At 46.8% G+C, this 14677-nt stretch overlaps 1 protein-coding gene across 11 annotated transcripts in view; it reads left to right on the forward strand.

The window, feature by feature from the left end:
• CREM (cAMP responsive element modulator) overlaps positions 1-14677 on the forward strand; it is an 848590-nt gene that overhangs the window by 559732 nt on the left and 274181 nt on the right. The window contains exon 1 of one of the 11 annotated variants that reach the window (XM_085631884.1): positions 363-599. The exons of the other annotated variants lie outside the window; for them this stretch is intronic. The gene's annotated coding sequence lies outside the window, so the exon portion shown is untranslated. Of the gene's footprint in view, positions 1-362; positions 600-14677 lie in introns of those variants that run through there. 11 annotated transcript variants of the gene reach the window in all.

A 14677-nucleotide genomic window follows, 5' to 3' on the forward strand; every position in this document is an offset into this window, starting at 1 on the left:
TTTGAATTCAATATAGGGCCAAGACTGTGTTCCTTTATTTGTTCGTGTAACCAGTGGGTGAAAGAAATACGCGGTTAAGTACCGTGATTTACATACCGCGCTAAGCCGCGCTCATCCGGAGAGAGTTAAATCGAGCTAGAAAAGCCTCAAGATATATATATATTTTTTTTGTATGTTCATTGGCCAATTATTGAATGCTCGGAAAACGCGTGTGGAACTTATACGCTTCTTGAGGCAATTAAGGGAGGAAATCACAATGTCGCTACTTGTTTAACACTGTGGAAGCATCTTTAAACTGGCATTACGGGATTGGTACCTTCCTTTTCATTTGAGGATTCCTTGTTTTCAGTTCACCATTATTACAACGCCGAGAGACCAAAAGACTCTAAACAGGCAAACCACTGACTTTCACAATCTTAAGGATATGCACGCTGGCCTCTTCTTAAAGGGACATACACCTTAATGCTTTTTGAGAAACATTCAGGCGCACAAAATCATCGTCAACACAAATATCCCCTCCTGAGTACAAAACAGAAGTCAGTTCCTGGAAACAATTTTGTGCTGATGTTTCTTCATACTCAATTCTGGTCTGGTATTTGGTAAGTTTGGGAAAGCATATAGGTTCTCTCGAGTAGTGCATACACAACTGTTCTGCTGTTCTTTATTATCTTTATGTCCTTATGTGTCTTCTGTTTCATTCTTGCAGGAATATCGCGTCATTGAACTATTGTGCTGCCTGCCTTCCTGGTGGTTCTTTTTGGTCTCTCTCCTTCTGTCGGGTAGTAGGTAGTCTTCTGAGTGTGACTCATCTCGAGGAGCCTCTACCCTCCTTGAGAAGTGAGAAATTCTCTTCGCTCCCGTGGATACTGGTTTTCTGGGCATAGAACGCATTCCTCCGAGGAGTTGTGACAAACAAGGCACCCCAGTGGAAGACTGGACTTCAAGTTTAGAGATTTCCGTGATTAGTGGGATGATGACGTATGTATTGTAAGACCACAAACAACCCCTGTGCTGCCCAAATCCCCCCCTCCCCATACTCCCCCCCCCCCCCCCCCCCCCCAGAAGCATCTTTTGCCCCAAACTGCCCTTAATACTCAACAACATCAACATATTGTTAGGGCATTAGTGGCTGTGGACCTCCACCGTCAAGAGGTGAGTAACGTGTTCGCAGTATGCAGGTCAGTTGAAACGGTTGCCTCACTCTCCAGGCTAAGAGTGGCTAGGGTTAGGGATCAGTCACTACCAATGTAAAATTCTGACAGGCCTCCTCGATCCTGACGATGCTCTAATAGGGTAAACTGCATCCAGCTCCACTCTACAAAGGAGGATTCAAGGAATCGATTCCGGGCAATGATTCATCTCGGTGGGGCACCGGATGGAGCTCTCGTGGCCAGAGATCTATGGGCCCGTTCGATCAGAAACCATTGGGATATTGCCTCTTTCCGTATCCATGAAAGCAAATTTGTCCATGTTGGTGGCATCTACTCCTACTGGGAAGCCTACCAGTCTGAGGTTATTATGACAGCAGCTGTTTGTGGCATCTTCTGCTCTGGATTCCAAATGTTTCATAAAGGAGATAAGTTTGGAGACTGTAGTTCTAAGGGAGTTTACCTCCTCTTCTAATGCAGATATCTGCCCCTCGGCCTGCGGAGATCTTGAGAAAGCAGGGTCATATCCAATTTGACTTACCCCACTTTTGCTTCAACTGCTTCTTGTGAGGCTTGGATAGCTTTTAATATTGCTTTGGTGTCTGATGAGTGTTGATTTGACACATTGTCAAGTGCAGATTTACTTGCTCTGGGCAAAGGGGTCGTAAAACAGTCCATATTGGTTGTGAGCCAAAGTTGTCACACCTTTATCTTTCCCCATGGCGTTACGAAGGAATAATTGCTGTTTGTATGCTCTCAGAGCCTTTGTGTTAGGCCTTCGTACTAGGCTTCCCCAAGCTCCAGGATGTTTGTTCCCTACTTGCCCGCTTGTCCCTTCTTGGTACCAATTAATGCTCTCCTGAAGAATAAGGGGGCAGCAGGAGCAGCCAGCGTGGTTCTTTAGTTTGTGTTGTATTGAATTGCACACAGGTTCGGTGAGGGTCTGGCCCTGGATTGTATTACCTGTTTTTTGGTCTGATGGTCTAATCAATCAAGTTCCAGGTCCAGGCTGGGGCCACCTGGGTATAGGCTGCAGAGCTAACTCACGCCCTGGACAGCACAGCCCACACCGGTGCCCTAGCGAGTCACAACCCTGGGCGCGGCTACCAAACCACCCCAATCAGTGGCAGCACAGGCTTGGATTGGCCTCTCCGGTGTAGTTCCTGCCAGCGCCACCAACACTGTAGCTAAGCAAGCAGGGTCAGGATGTGGGTCAAGGCCTCACAGTTAGTAAATTGCTTGTTTCCATCCTGGTCTCAAGACAACACGATCAGCGAGTGGTAATCTGGCAGTGCCAAGATCTGTCTCTGGCCACTTGGTTGCAGCTGCTGATCTGGGATTCTTCTGCCCAGTACTCTGGAGGTCCGCCACAGGAGTCGAGCAGGAATTTGCACTGAAGGATGTTGCAGGATATGTACAGAAGTCCAGGAGCCAGACTAAATTGCGTCCACCACCTTGGCTGCTTCAGCCAGCACCCCAAAAGGATTCACTTTTTTATGGCTATTCTGGACTTAATTCAGGCAAATACTTATTCTCCTCCAAAGTGGGTAAAAGACATCTGTCAGACAGTGGTTCACTTTTTGACCAGTGAAATAACTATGATATCCTAGAGGTTCTCCAGTTTTTAATAAGCCTGGGCGTAGTGCTCCGCTCCGCCCACAGAGTGTACGTAGCGCTGCCTGCTTCACGGTTTACGAAGTAGGCGTAGCAGGCAGCGCTACACACACGCCAGTGCAAAGTAGAGCTGCCCGCCACCCGCCGCCCCTCATTTTAAAATAATTGAAAGAATATTAAACTAAGTAAAATGCCTTACCTCGCGAGAAATGGGCATGCGCGGGTGTCCGCGCATGCGCATTTGTGAGAAGAAGTTGCCGTCAACGAGGAAGAGGGAGCCCCGGGACGCCGCACCGCAGGTAAGGCATTTTCTCTTATTTTTAAAATAATTTAACTTATTTTAAAATGTGGGCGGCGCGTAGTGGGGCTACGCGGAGCGCGCGAGTGTGCGTTGATTAGGCCACACTACGCGATGCTCCACGTAGCCCCACTACGCCCAGGGTTAGTTTTGAATCATTCATAGATTCACATGCTTGAATCTTCCCCGTCATCATGGTGGGAGTCTCACGGAATTTTTAAATAGCAGTATACGAAGAAGTACATAGAACTCAATGCAAAAGGAACAGTGTGAGAAGTTGGCCTGGCATATGCTGTCCACTAGTTATAGTGGGTACCTTGCACCAGTCCAAACAACCCTTATTGATGATAGGTTTAAAGACAACCTTTATTGAAAGCTATCCTAGTGGTAGCTAAGGAGAGCAGCCTTCAGGCTGAGTCTTGAAGGAGTGTAAAGCAGCTTGGTTTCCAGATTATAACCTCTTGAATAACTAAATGAAAGGAGAACCACACAAGGTATATATATAAAATATATGTATTTATTTCTAAACACTCTCTACTAATCCCTTTATGAGATTAGAGAGCAAGGCACACAATAATACAGTTCTAAAACGAAAAGTAAATAGAACGATATACAATAGGCCCTAGGAGCGGACCAAACCATATATTAAGAAAGTGGTATAAGAACCACGACTTGACTAGACACAGTGCCTAGAGCACGTAGAATCGCTGGGACCCCAAGGAACCACCCAAGGTAGTGACACAGGAGACCCACGGGGGACGTGTGCAGTGTGAGAACACAGCTGCGAGCCCCGTACTATTCTATGGGAAAGTCGCGGTTGGAATTTTAGAAGTTAAGGACAGTTAGGAGAGGTCTTTGAGCAAACCCCTTTAGACTTAGGCGGTTCTTGAGCAAGCACCCAGGGGAGTACCGGAGTACTCTAGTTACCTCACCCAGGGAAGCCGGGTGCATAGGTGTCAAATGGTGTAGCGAATTGTCGTTGATTTCAATGGCGATCTGCTGCAAAGTGCTGCTGCCGGGAAGGAGAGAAGTGTCCGGTGTGATCCAAGCCTGGATGGAAGATCAGAAGAACTTGAAAGCAGAGGGGACAGAGTCTAGGTCACTTGCCAGTGACCAGGGGTACGATAGACGAATGCCCACCGATGTCGGGTGTTTCAGGTGCGAAGAGGTAAAGCTTGACTCTGCAGCCACGAGGACCAGGAGGCGTCGACGACAACCAGGAGCTGGATTCAAGCTGTCCCATGAAGGATGTCGAGTGCTGCTGTGTCGGTGCCCGGATTGGACCCAACAAGCCTTGGCAACAGCAACCCACGCAGGAAGAGAAAAGATGCTTCGGTGCGGACCAGCAAGGTCCTGGGGGCTCCCCAAGCGATCAGGGCACGTCTGGAGCAACCATGTAAGCCCAATTAAAGTTAAAGTTACCTTCACAGGAACCCATCAGTTGGCGTACCGGGGATCATGAAGGGACCTCGAGAGAAAACACAAAGGGCCAGCTCACGGAACACTCATGGAGTGTAGGCGGGCAATCTTCGGTTCAAATGCTGCTTGGGGTCAGGGCTACAAGTAACCCAAAGCTCAGCTGTAGGAGTCGTTGGAAATCTGATGCTTCTGCAAACGGTCGCGGTGTCCAGGGGTTCGGGTTGCACGGTCTTCCACAAGGGATACAGGCCTCAGAATTGCTGAGTGCACAGATCGACCTCAGAGACCACGGAAACCAATCTCCTGTGTTGCATAAAGTTTCGGAGTCCGGCGGGAGCTTCGGAGATGCAAACCGGACAGATGCGTCTTTGGTACCTGCCAAGCAGGGGAGTAACTCATTTACTCCAAGGGAGATTCTTCAGTCATCTAGTTCAGTGTAGATCGTCGAAGTTCCAGGATTCAGTATCAGAGTTTCGTCCAGGAGTAATCTAAAGTCCTGTAGCCAGGGGTTCCTTTCTTATACCCAAGGAAGGGGTTGGACAAACTCTAGGGACCCACCTATGGAAGGGTCCGGAAAGAGGGGTGGCTACAACCATTTCCTTTGTCCAGTTTCGTGCCAGAGCAGGGGCTGTAGCCCCTGCTTCCGGTTTGAGCTGGACTATGCACAGGGACACCAAATGTGCCCCCAGTGCTGACTTCAAAGCACTCTTGGAGTGCACCCACCCAGCCCTAATACACTAAAGCCTGTCTGGGAGGTGGTGACACCTCCCTGTGACAGGAAACCTATTGTCCTGGAAGCCCCAGCAGAGCCACCATACCCCAGATTTCTAACCGCACGTCGTGTGAGAGAGTGTCTCCCTGGGCTCTGTTCAGTTTTCTTCATCTTGTGAACTTTTGACCTTAATATTTCTTGTTCAGAATTCTGAAAGGAAAAGGTATTTTGCCTGGCCTCATTCTTGTTTTTTTTTTTTTTACTTGAACATGTCTGAAGGATTTAAGAAGAGATTATTTAGACCTTGCAGGTCTTGTGGGAAGGCAAGACTGTTCTCTGAGGATGCTCATAAAGACTGCCTTTACTGCCTACATCCCAACTATGCATCAAGGGATTGTAAATACTGCAAAATAATTAAAACACAGAGAGGCAAGACTACTATTGTAGTTACAGAAGAGGAAGTCCAGATCCAACTCTGTCTCTGATATTGAAGAGGGTCACTCTACTCCTGAACGTAAAAGGAAACATGAGCCTTCATCCTCATCTAAGGATGATCCCAAGAAGGCATGAGTCAGTAAAACTCCTGAAAAAGCAGCCACTTTCAAAGCCTCTACAAACTCTTCTCATAAGAAGGCTCCAACTTCTTCCTCACTGCCTCATACTCCTAAAAAACCTGCTTTGGCAAAAGAAAAAAACATCGACCAACCCGTCGATGTTAGCCCCGTCGGCGAGAGCAGCGGCATCTTGCTTGCCGGCGACGACGGCAGTCAGTTCCGCACTGACAAAGTCCTTGATGACAGTGACAACTAAGGCTTCATCAACGAGAGGATTGGCAACAATAACTTCGTCTACAGCATCGGCGGTGGCCGCGTCGACAACGACATCGGGGTCCTGACGACAGCATAGTCGACGGCTGCTCTGAGGTCGACCTCGTTGATAACCGAGTCGACGACAGTTCCGTCGACGACAGTGTTGAAGTCTCCTAAAATGCAGAGATTGACGACGACAATAACAAATAAACCCATTCTCATCTGGGTTTCCATGAACTGTTAGAACAAGTGTAGGAGAGTAGGATCTGCACTTATGTTGCCCCCACTTTTTTTCTGATATTAACACTGGTTTCTGGCTATAGTCTGGCTGGGTCCCTGCTGATCAGGGCACCAGTCTCTCTGTTCTCTCTAAACAACTTGGAGTACATATTAGATGCACTAGTGATTGGATACTGTGGTACCTTATGAGCACCTAGTATATGGTACCCTAGGTACCAAGGGCATAGGTACTTCATAGGCCTACCAGGGGCTGAAGCATGTATTATGCCACCCCTGGGAAGCAGACTAAATCTGACACCACAGGCCTGCTACTGCAGCCTGGGTGAGGTAGTGTTAGCACTCCTCACTGAGGTATAGGTTCCTATGTCTCACCATACACACACATATAAACCTATCAGTCACCCCTAAGGCAGACCCTATCAATCCTGAGGGAAGGGGGCTTGGTTTACAATGTGAGGGGGTGCCTCTGCATGAGCAGGGACCCTCTGCAGCTGGCAGAGTCTATTCTCTGTGGCTGATTGTGGATGCGGTTAAACTATATACTCTTAAGTGCATTATAACCTACCGGTAAGGGCTAACTTTGGAATGACTGTATCAAAACATGTCGTGTTTGGTGTCAAACAACTTGGAATCATACCCCCACACCAGTAACTGGTGTGGGAGTATGATCCCACCCTTCTAGAGGGGACGACATGTACCCACTGTCGAAACACGGTAAAAATCTGAAAGAGCCCTGGCATCACAAAATGAATGCCACCAGCACAGACACTGGGCTGCCCTCCTGCTGCTGACTGAAACTCGCAGTGGAGGAGGCCCAACAATAGGCATCCTGTCACAGGGAGATGTCACCACCTTCCAGACAGGATTTAGTGTATTGGGGCTGGGTGGGTGCACTCCTAGAGTGCTTTGAAGTCCTCCACTGTGGGAGCAGTAGGCTCCTCTGTGCATATGCCAGCTCAAACCGGTTCAGGGGCTACCTGTCCCTGCTCTGGCGCGAATCTGGTCTAAGGGAAGTGGGTGTAACCACCCCCTACCCTGACCCTCCCAGAGGAGTGGTCATAAAGCTAGTCCTTCCCTTTCTTTTAGTATAAGATAGGGAACCCTTGCCATTGCAATCTAGATAACCCTGGACGACGCTTTACAAGAAGAATCCTGGCCCTTCGACGTTCCACTACCTTTGGAAGACGGAAGAATCTCCCTTGGAGTCAAGGAGTGACTCCCCTGCTTGGCAAGCACCAAAAACTCTAATCAACGGTCGCAAACTTTCCCGCTCCCGCCGAAGTCCCTGCAGCCCCGGAAGTGAATTTCCTGACTTCTAGATGGCCATTGTGAGTCTCCAGCAGAGCTGAGGCGAGTGGACCCCACGAGTGATGAGGAACAGCAATACCTGGGTACCGTGCACTATTGTTGAGTGCAACCCCTTCACGACGTTCTACGAACTTGTGGATTGGACCATTTGTGGCCCAAGCCTCCAGCAGGATTTCCCTCGAAAATCAGAGGCCTACCTCGTCCCGAGTGACCGTGGGCTCCTGTGAAGTGAATCCTCACGAGGCGTCTTCGCGATCCCTTGCCCGTTGGCTTGTGGGTCCCCTGAAGACTTTTTCATTAAACCAAAGGGCTCCCCTGGTTGCTCCAGGCCTGCCCTTACTTACCCTCGCTGGGTGAGTCCCTCAGACCTTGCTGGTCTGCACCGCTGACTTTCTTCATCTTCCACGAGACTTGCTGTTGCCAAGGCTTGTTGGCTCCAATCCAGCTGCCGACACCTCAGTAAGCTGCAGACTTCGTGGGACACTCCGAATCCAGCCCCTGGTCGTCCTCGACGCCTCCTGGACCTCGTGGCTGAAGAGTCAAAACACCCTTGATCACCTGAAATCACCCGACTTCCGTGGGCATCCATCTTCCTGGCCCCGGGTCACTGGCAAGTGACTGTGAACAGTTGTCCCTTCTGCTTTCAGGTCTTCTTCATCTTGAATCCAGCCTTGGATTCCCCCGGACACTTCTTCAGTCTTCACAAGCAGCAAAACTTCTTCGGCTTCCATAGAAAACGACGACGCGACCCGACCCCAAAAGACACCTATGCACCCGGCTTCCCTGGGTGAGGTAACTCGTGCACTCCAGTGCTCTAGTGGGTGTTGGCCCTCGAACTACTTACCTTGTAAGTGAATTGCTTGTAGACTTCCTAGAAGTACCCTTAAAGTTTAAAAATCCAACCGCGACTTGCTCCATTGAAATCAATAGGGAACCCGCGGCTGTGTTCTCACACTGCATGCGTCTCCCGTGGGTCTTTTTTACTTACCTGCCTTGGGTGGATTAGTGAAGCCCCAGCAATTCTACAGGCCCTAGGCCTTGTCCCCTTGCAAGTCGACATTCCTAAACCTCTTTTTTAGTATATGGTCTGGTACGCCCCTAGGGCCCCAGCCATATTTGTGCTTAACTTATCGTGAAACGTTGATATTTGAATGTGTTCCTGGCTTCTAATCTCATAAAGAGATTAGTAGAGTGTATCTAGAAATAAATACATATATATTTGATATATATACCTGTGTGGTGTCATTTCATTTGGTAATTCAAGAGATTATAAGGTAAAACAAGCTGCTTTACATTCCTCTGAGACTTAGCCTGAAGGCTGCTCTCCACAGCTACCACTAGGATAGCTTCTTTTAAAAGGTTGTCTTAAACCTATCTACCATAAGAGTCGAATTGGACTGGTGCAAGGTGGCCACTATAACTAGTGACCAGCACATGCCAGGCCAACTTCTCACAACGAGCCTCAAAAAGATTTGACCTGCCTCTCCTGGTGAAACAAGCGGATTGTTTTCTTTATGGTTTTAAAGATTCCACTAGGAAGTCTATAAGAGCCATCCCTCTGGTGAATTATATTTGGGAAGAGGGACTCAAGCTTATGAAAAATCCTCCTTCAGTACCCCCTGCGATCCCGAGGATGGACAAAAAATATAAAGCCCCGGAGTCTTCTCCGGCATGCCTAATCGGACATCCAAGGCCAGCGTCAGTGGTCATGCAAGCAGCCCAGAGGTGGGCCAGAAACCCCATGGCTCCCTGTTCAGCTCCTCCCAATAGAGATGGTACAAGGATGGATGGTACAGGCAAACGTTTTGCAGTGAGGGCGGCAACTTCCTTCAAGGCGTCAAACGCCTTAGCCATAGTAGGACGTTATGACTGCCAGATGTGGTCCGACTTTGCACCCTTCCTGGAACATCTCCCCAATGATAAAAAAGAAGAGGCTATCCAGTTCCTGCAGGAGGGGGCTAGAGCAGAATCCGAGATGATCGACATTGCAATGGCATTCAGGCAAATGGCAGGGGCTGTTGCTCTCCGCAGGCAGGGTTGGCTAAAGGCTACCTCCTTCTGCCCGAAGATTCAGGCAAAGATTGTAGATATGCCGTTCGATGGAGAAAATCTCTTCAGCAAGCACATTGACGATGCCCTACAGGGTATAAAGGCCGATACAGAGACAGCACGGTCCCTCAGGACCCTCCAACAGCAACGTTTTCTGTCTTTTCGAGGAGGTAGGGAAGGGGGCTTCCTTTCAGTCCTACAGATACCAGCCCTACCATCAGCAGGGATATAGTTTGTATGCAGGTCAGCAACAGTTTCGAACGTCTAATGTATTCTACCAGCAGCAGACTTCCCAAAGGCGGCCCCCGTCTAGGGGAAAGTCACAGGATAACTCCAGACGTCAGTGACAGTCTGATTGCACCAGCCACCTCGTACCGGTACAAACTCTCTCAGAACCATTACCTATCTGCCTATCACCAACAATGGCTAAAGATAACTACGGACAAATGGGTGTTGGACATTATTCATTAAGGACATACCCTGGAGTTCGTCCAGAAGCCTCTGGCACTCCCTCCCGTCTCGAGGAAACACCAACAGCATGCTCTGTTGAACCAAGAAATTATGAACCTGCTTCTAAAAGGGGGGATAGAAGAGGTTCCACAACAACATTGCAGGAACGGATTCTACTCAAATTCTTTCCTAATAAAAAAGAAACAAAGTGCCAAATAGAGAGAGGTAATGGATCTCAGGGGTTTGAACAAATATATTGAAAAACAACCCTTCTGGATGCTATTGTTACAGGAGATCCTTTTAATGATCAACAAAGGAGATTTCATGACATCTATAGATCTCTTGGATGCCTACTTTCACATCCCCATTCATGTCAAGCAACGACGATTTCTGAGGTTAGTGGTGGTGGGGTGTCGCTATCAATTCAGAGTGCTACCTTTTAGTCTCCAGTCAGCAACAAGAATGTTTACAAAGTGTATGGCGCCAGTAGCAGCATTTTTGAGACAACAAGGGCACCAAGTCTATCCATATCTCGACGACTGGCTAGTAAAGGGACCGACATTCCACTCTGCAGAAAACTCTTCAAGAGTTTGTCAACAGCTCTTCAAGACGCTGGGGTTGCAAGTAAATGTGGAGAAATCCTCCCTCATCCAATTGCGATCCCTGTTGTTTCTAGAGACAGTACTGGACACAAGGATCACAAAAGCCTAGCCTTAACAGGAATGCATCCAAAAAATATTAAAGATGACTTCTGTGGTAAATAATTTAATTACCGGGACTTAATTTGATACAGAAACATAATAAAATAGCTCAGTAAATAAGAGGCAGAATCCGTGGTATTAGAGGTTCGGAATGGGCTTTATTCCAGTGGTCGATTATAATCGGTTGCTCCAGGTTCCATCACCACGAAGGTTCAGGAAGTGAAGTACATACATTATTAACAATCAATTACTTTTATACAATAGGCATTACAGTGAGGCAAATACAAGAGGCGTAACAATTGATAGTGGTGATAATATATTTGTACGTAGCAAAAATAGGCGTAACTGGGAGTGGTTTAAAGAACGTCATCAGATGTGATGTCATGAGAGGGTGGTTACATGAAAGAATTTCGCAATGTCAGCAGAAATACTTGGCAGATATGCGCACGCAGCAGCATGACGTGTAATTGACGTGCAACTAGGGGGTGAAGGGGGACTTGACATTTAGTTCTACATGTGGCGACAGAAGTCTGGAGGGTCAAGTCAACCTAATCCCAAATCATATCTAACATCCTATGTTTAAAGAACTAAGTTATCCAAAAGAGAGGTTTCTTCGAGTAGAATCTTATTCTATACTGACTATACTGACTGTTAGTGCGTGTACAAGCGTCTAAGTGTCTACACTAGATGCGAGGGCGGAATCTTCCATAGTAACAGGGCTATGAATTACTTGCATGAAGACAGAGAAGCCGGGCCTTTGCTCGGTAGCTGGCAGAATGTTTACTTAAACTACTAGACAGGAATGCATTGGGCAGGGATCGGAGCAGATAACTTCGAAGGTGAAATACAGTTTTTGGCATGCAGCAGGCTGATGTCAGGCTTCGTGAGCCGCGCAGAGAATGAGACAAAGTTCATGGTCACAGATGCAGGCTCAGACTGGAGCTTTCAGAGGCAGAAGGCAAGAAGAGTTTGATGACAGAATCAGGGCCTACTTGCCTGAACTGTAAAATGGCATAAGTAAACCATATAAAGCCGGTGGCCTTTTATACTTAGGAATGGAATATCCGGCCTATTCATGGCGGATCTGACAGAGGACATGTTAACGGTGGACGCACATGTATTTGCGTCTTCATAACTGGAACTGGAGGGAACATACATGTACTTGTAACATGCACATAGAACCGTTGGGGTCCAAGATAGGGGACATAACTGACCAGAAAAATCCATATTTCCACATTCCCTCCTTGTCCCCTACTTGCCCGTCAAGAGATATCAATCTTCATTAATCCATTGATCTGTTCATATAGCATCATTTGTTCTTCTTTCTTCTTCCGGGATCTTGAATGAAAATCTTGATGTGGAATGCACGATGTGGCACACAGACCACAAATCGCTGGTCCACATTGCAGGCATAGACAGCAACTGAATAGTATGAGAAGGCCAATACCTAGGAAAGATAGGACCTTCCATCCAAAGGTAGATAATACACTCCAAAACCAACCGGACCAAGTCCAGGTGCCTGGATTCTGGTGTATCTGGCTTACAATCTTATGAAGACGAGTTATGGCTTTATATACAGATGGCGAATTTTCTGGTATGAAAATACAACAGCTTGATCCGATGACCCTACAAGCTCCGCCCCTATCGGCCAGGATGACGTCAAGGACAAGACGATTTTGAAGCACAACAATCCGCATAGCAGACTGCTCTTCTGTTAAATTGCCTAAGGCGGAAATAGTTTCGTTCACTACTGCTTCAAGGGTTCTAGTTAATCTACGTATCAGCTTACTATTAGTAACGGTACCTATATAGGGAAAGAGACCTTTATTGAAATCTGTGTATTTTTCCCATGCTGTTTCAGTGTAATCGACTATTGGGAGATCTCTCCTTTCTCTATTGTGTACTAAATGAGTATTTCTGTGATAATCGGGAGGAGCTAGGAAAACAGGTGGCAAAAGGAATCCAATATAGCAAGTACCATCCCAATCTAGAGGTAAATGTACATATGCCGTCTGACCACATATGAAATAGGAATGGCGGGAAGCTCTAAATGTAGACTTGCCTTGATCACTAAATTCTACTACAGTGGTGCATTTACTATGGCCCATGTGTATGGAACCATTCTTTCTTATACATAATTCACCTTTTACTGGAAATATTGACATAGCGGGCAAAATTGAAGTAGCTTCTGATTCGACATTTAGGATCATAAGATTGAGCGTAAAATTACCTAATCCATACACTTCATTTTCTAGATCAGTTCCTGTTCTCTGGGGAAGTCCCTCCTTGTTAGGGTGGCAGACTTTAAGCAAAACTAAGTTCAAATTTCCCCATACCCAGTTATCTTGATAAACTGCAGAATTAGAATCTAGAGAATTAATTAAACTAGACCATGCTCCACAGGAGCCGTTGTGTGTGAACGGGTATGGAAAGAGAGGTAGAATTCCTTTATAATTCTGATAGGGAGGGAGTCGGCCACATATCCAACAATTTGTAGCATTGCTAACCTGATGGGAATGATGCAACATACTAATAAACGTGTTATTGCGCAGTGCAAATCTATAAGACAACTCAAGCGGAGGTAATTCACTAAAAGAATGTTCAGCAGTAACATTGTAAACATGTCTAGAAATAGGATAATATATGTGCAACAATATACTTGCAGTAATTATTAAAAGACTTGAGAAAAACAAAATTAATAACGTCACTATGCAATGACTACGCAGTGATTTACAGTACGCCTGTCGTTTCAACATTTTTCGGGTGCTTTCTCTATTCAGGTCCAAGGGATACATGTCAGAGACAATTCAACCGCTTCACCTTGGAGAGGACTTAAACAATCAAATTGCTCGACTGATTGGGCCTGAGCTTTAATTTATAATGTTCGGAATCACTTTTTTCCACAAAAGGAAGTTTTGAGTCAATGGGTGAAGACACACAAGGTGTGGTATTCACATCTGATTTTAGTCCATGAAATTTCTTGATATGACTTGAATGAATCCATCCTTTTCTGCCTTCGATCTTCACGGCTGTTCTTGTGGTGAGCAACACCAGCTGAGGTGACCTCCACCTAGGTTCCAGCTGAGTCTTTCGATCAAAGTTCCTCACGAGGACCAAGTCTCCCGGAACCACGTCATGGGGTTTCACCTCAGTGTTGTCAGGAAAAGCTGCAGCTACCTGTGAACGACAAGATTGTAGTGCAGCCATCAAGGAAGCCAAGTAATCTGTCAGCATGTTACAGTCAATATCAGTTATTTTGCGTGGTATAGGCGTCCCCCACATATTTGGTGGTCTGCCGAAGATCACTTCATACGGGGATAGCCCTGTTCGAGAGTGTGCTACCATTCTTGTGTAAAAGAGTGCAACTGGTAAGGCTACTACCCAGTCGACACCTTTCTCTCTGCATATTTTGGATAATCTTATTTTCAGAGTCTGATTATGTCTTTCTACGAGACCTGCTGCTTCGGGGTGTCGGACACAGTGGAATTTCCACTGATATCCTAGCAGAAGTGAAACGTGTTTCATTAATTCGGATGAGAACGGCTGGCCGTTATCTGAGTGAACAACACGTGGTAAACCGTATCGTGGGAAGAATTCTCGAACCAACTGTTTGGCAGTAGTCGGGGCAGTGTAATCTGAAACCGGGTATGCCTCCGTCCAACGGGAAAGAGCACATACAACTACGAGAACATATTTGAATCCTCTACATCGTTCCATCTGGATATAATCCATCTGGAGGACTTCAAAAGGATGATCAGGAGGATGAAATCCACCCTGTTCTACGGGAACGCTTTTTCCTGGGTTGAACTGGCAACAGATCATACAGGTACGAACTTTTTGTTTGGCTGCAGCTCGTAAATGTTTATTAAACCAAATGTGTTGAATGCTATCTAGCATAGCTTTTTCTCCTAGATGTGCAGGACTATGTA

This window comes from Triturus cristatus, chromosome 10 (assembly GCF_964204655.1).
Source record: "Triturus cristatus chromosome 10, aTriCri1.1, whole genome shotgun sequence".
NCBI classification, from domain to species: Eukaryota; Metazoa; Chordata; class Amphibia; order Caudata; family Salamandridae; genus Triturus; species Triturus cristatus.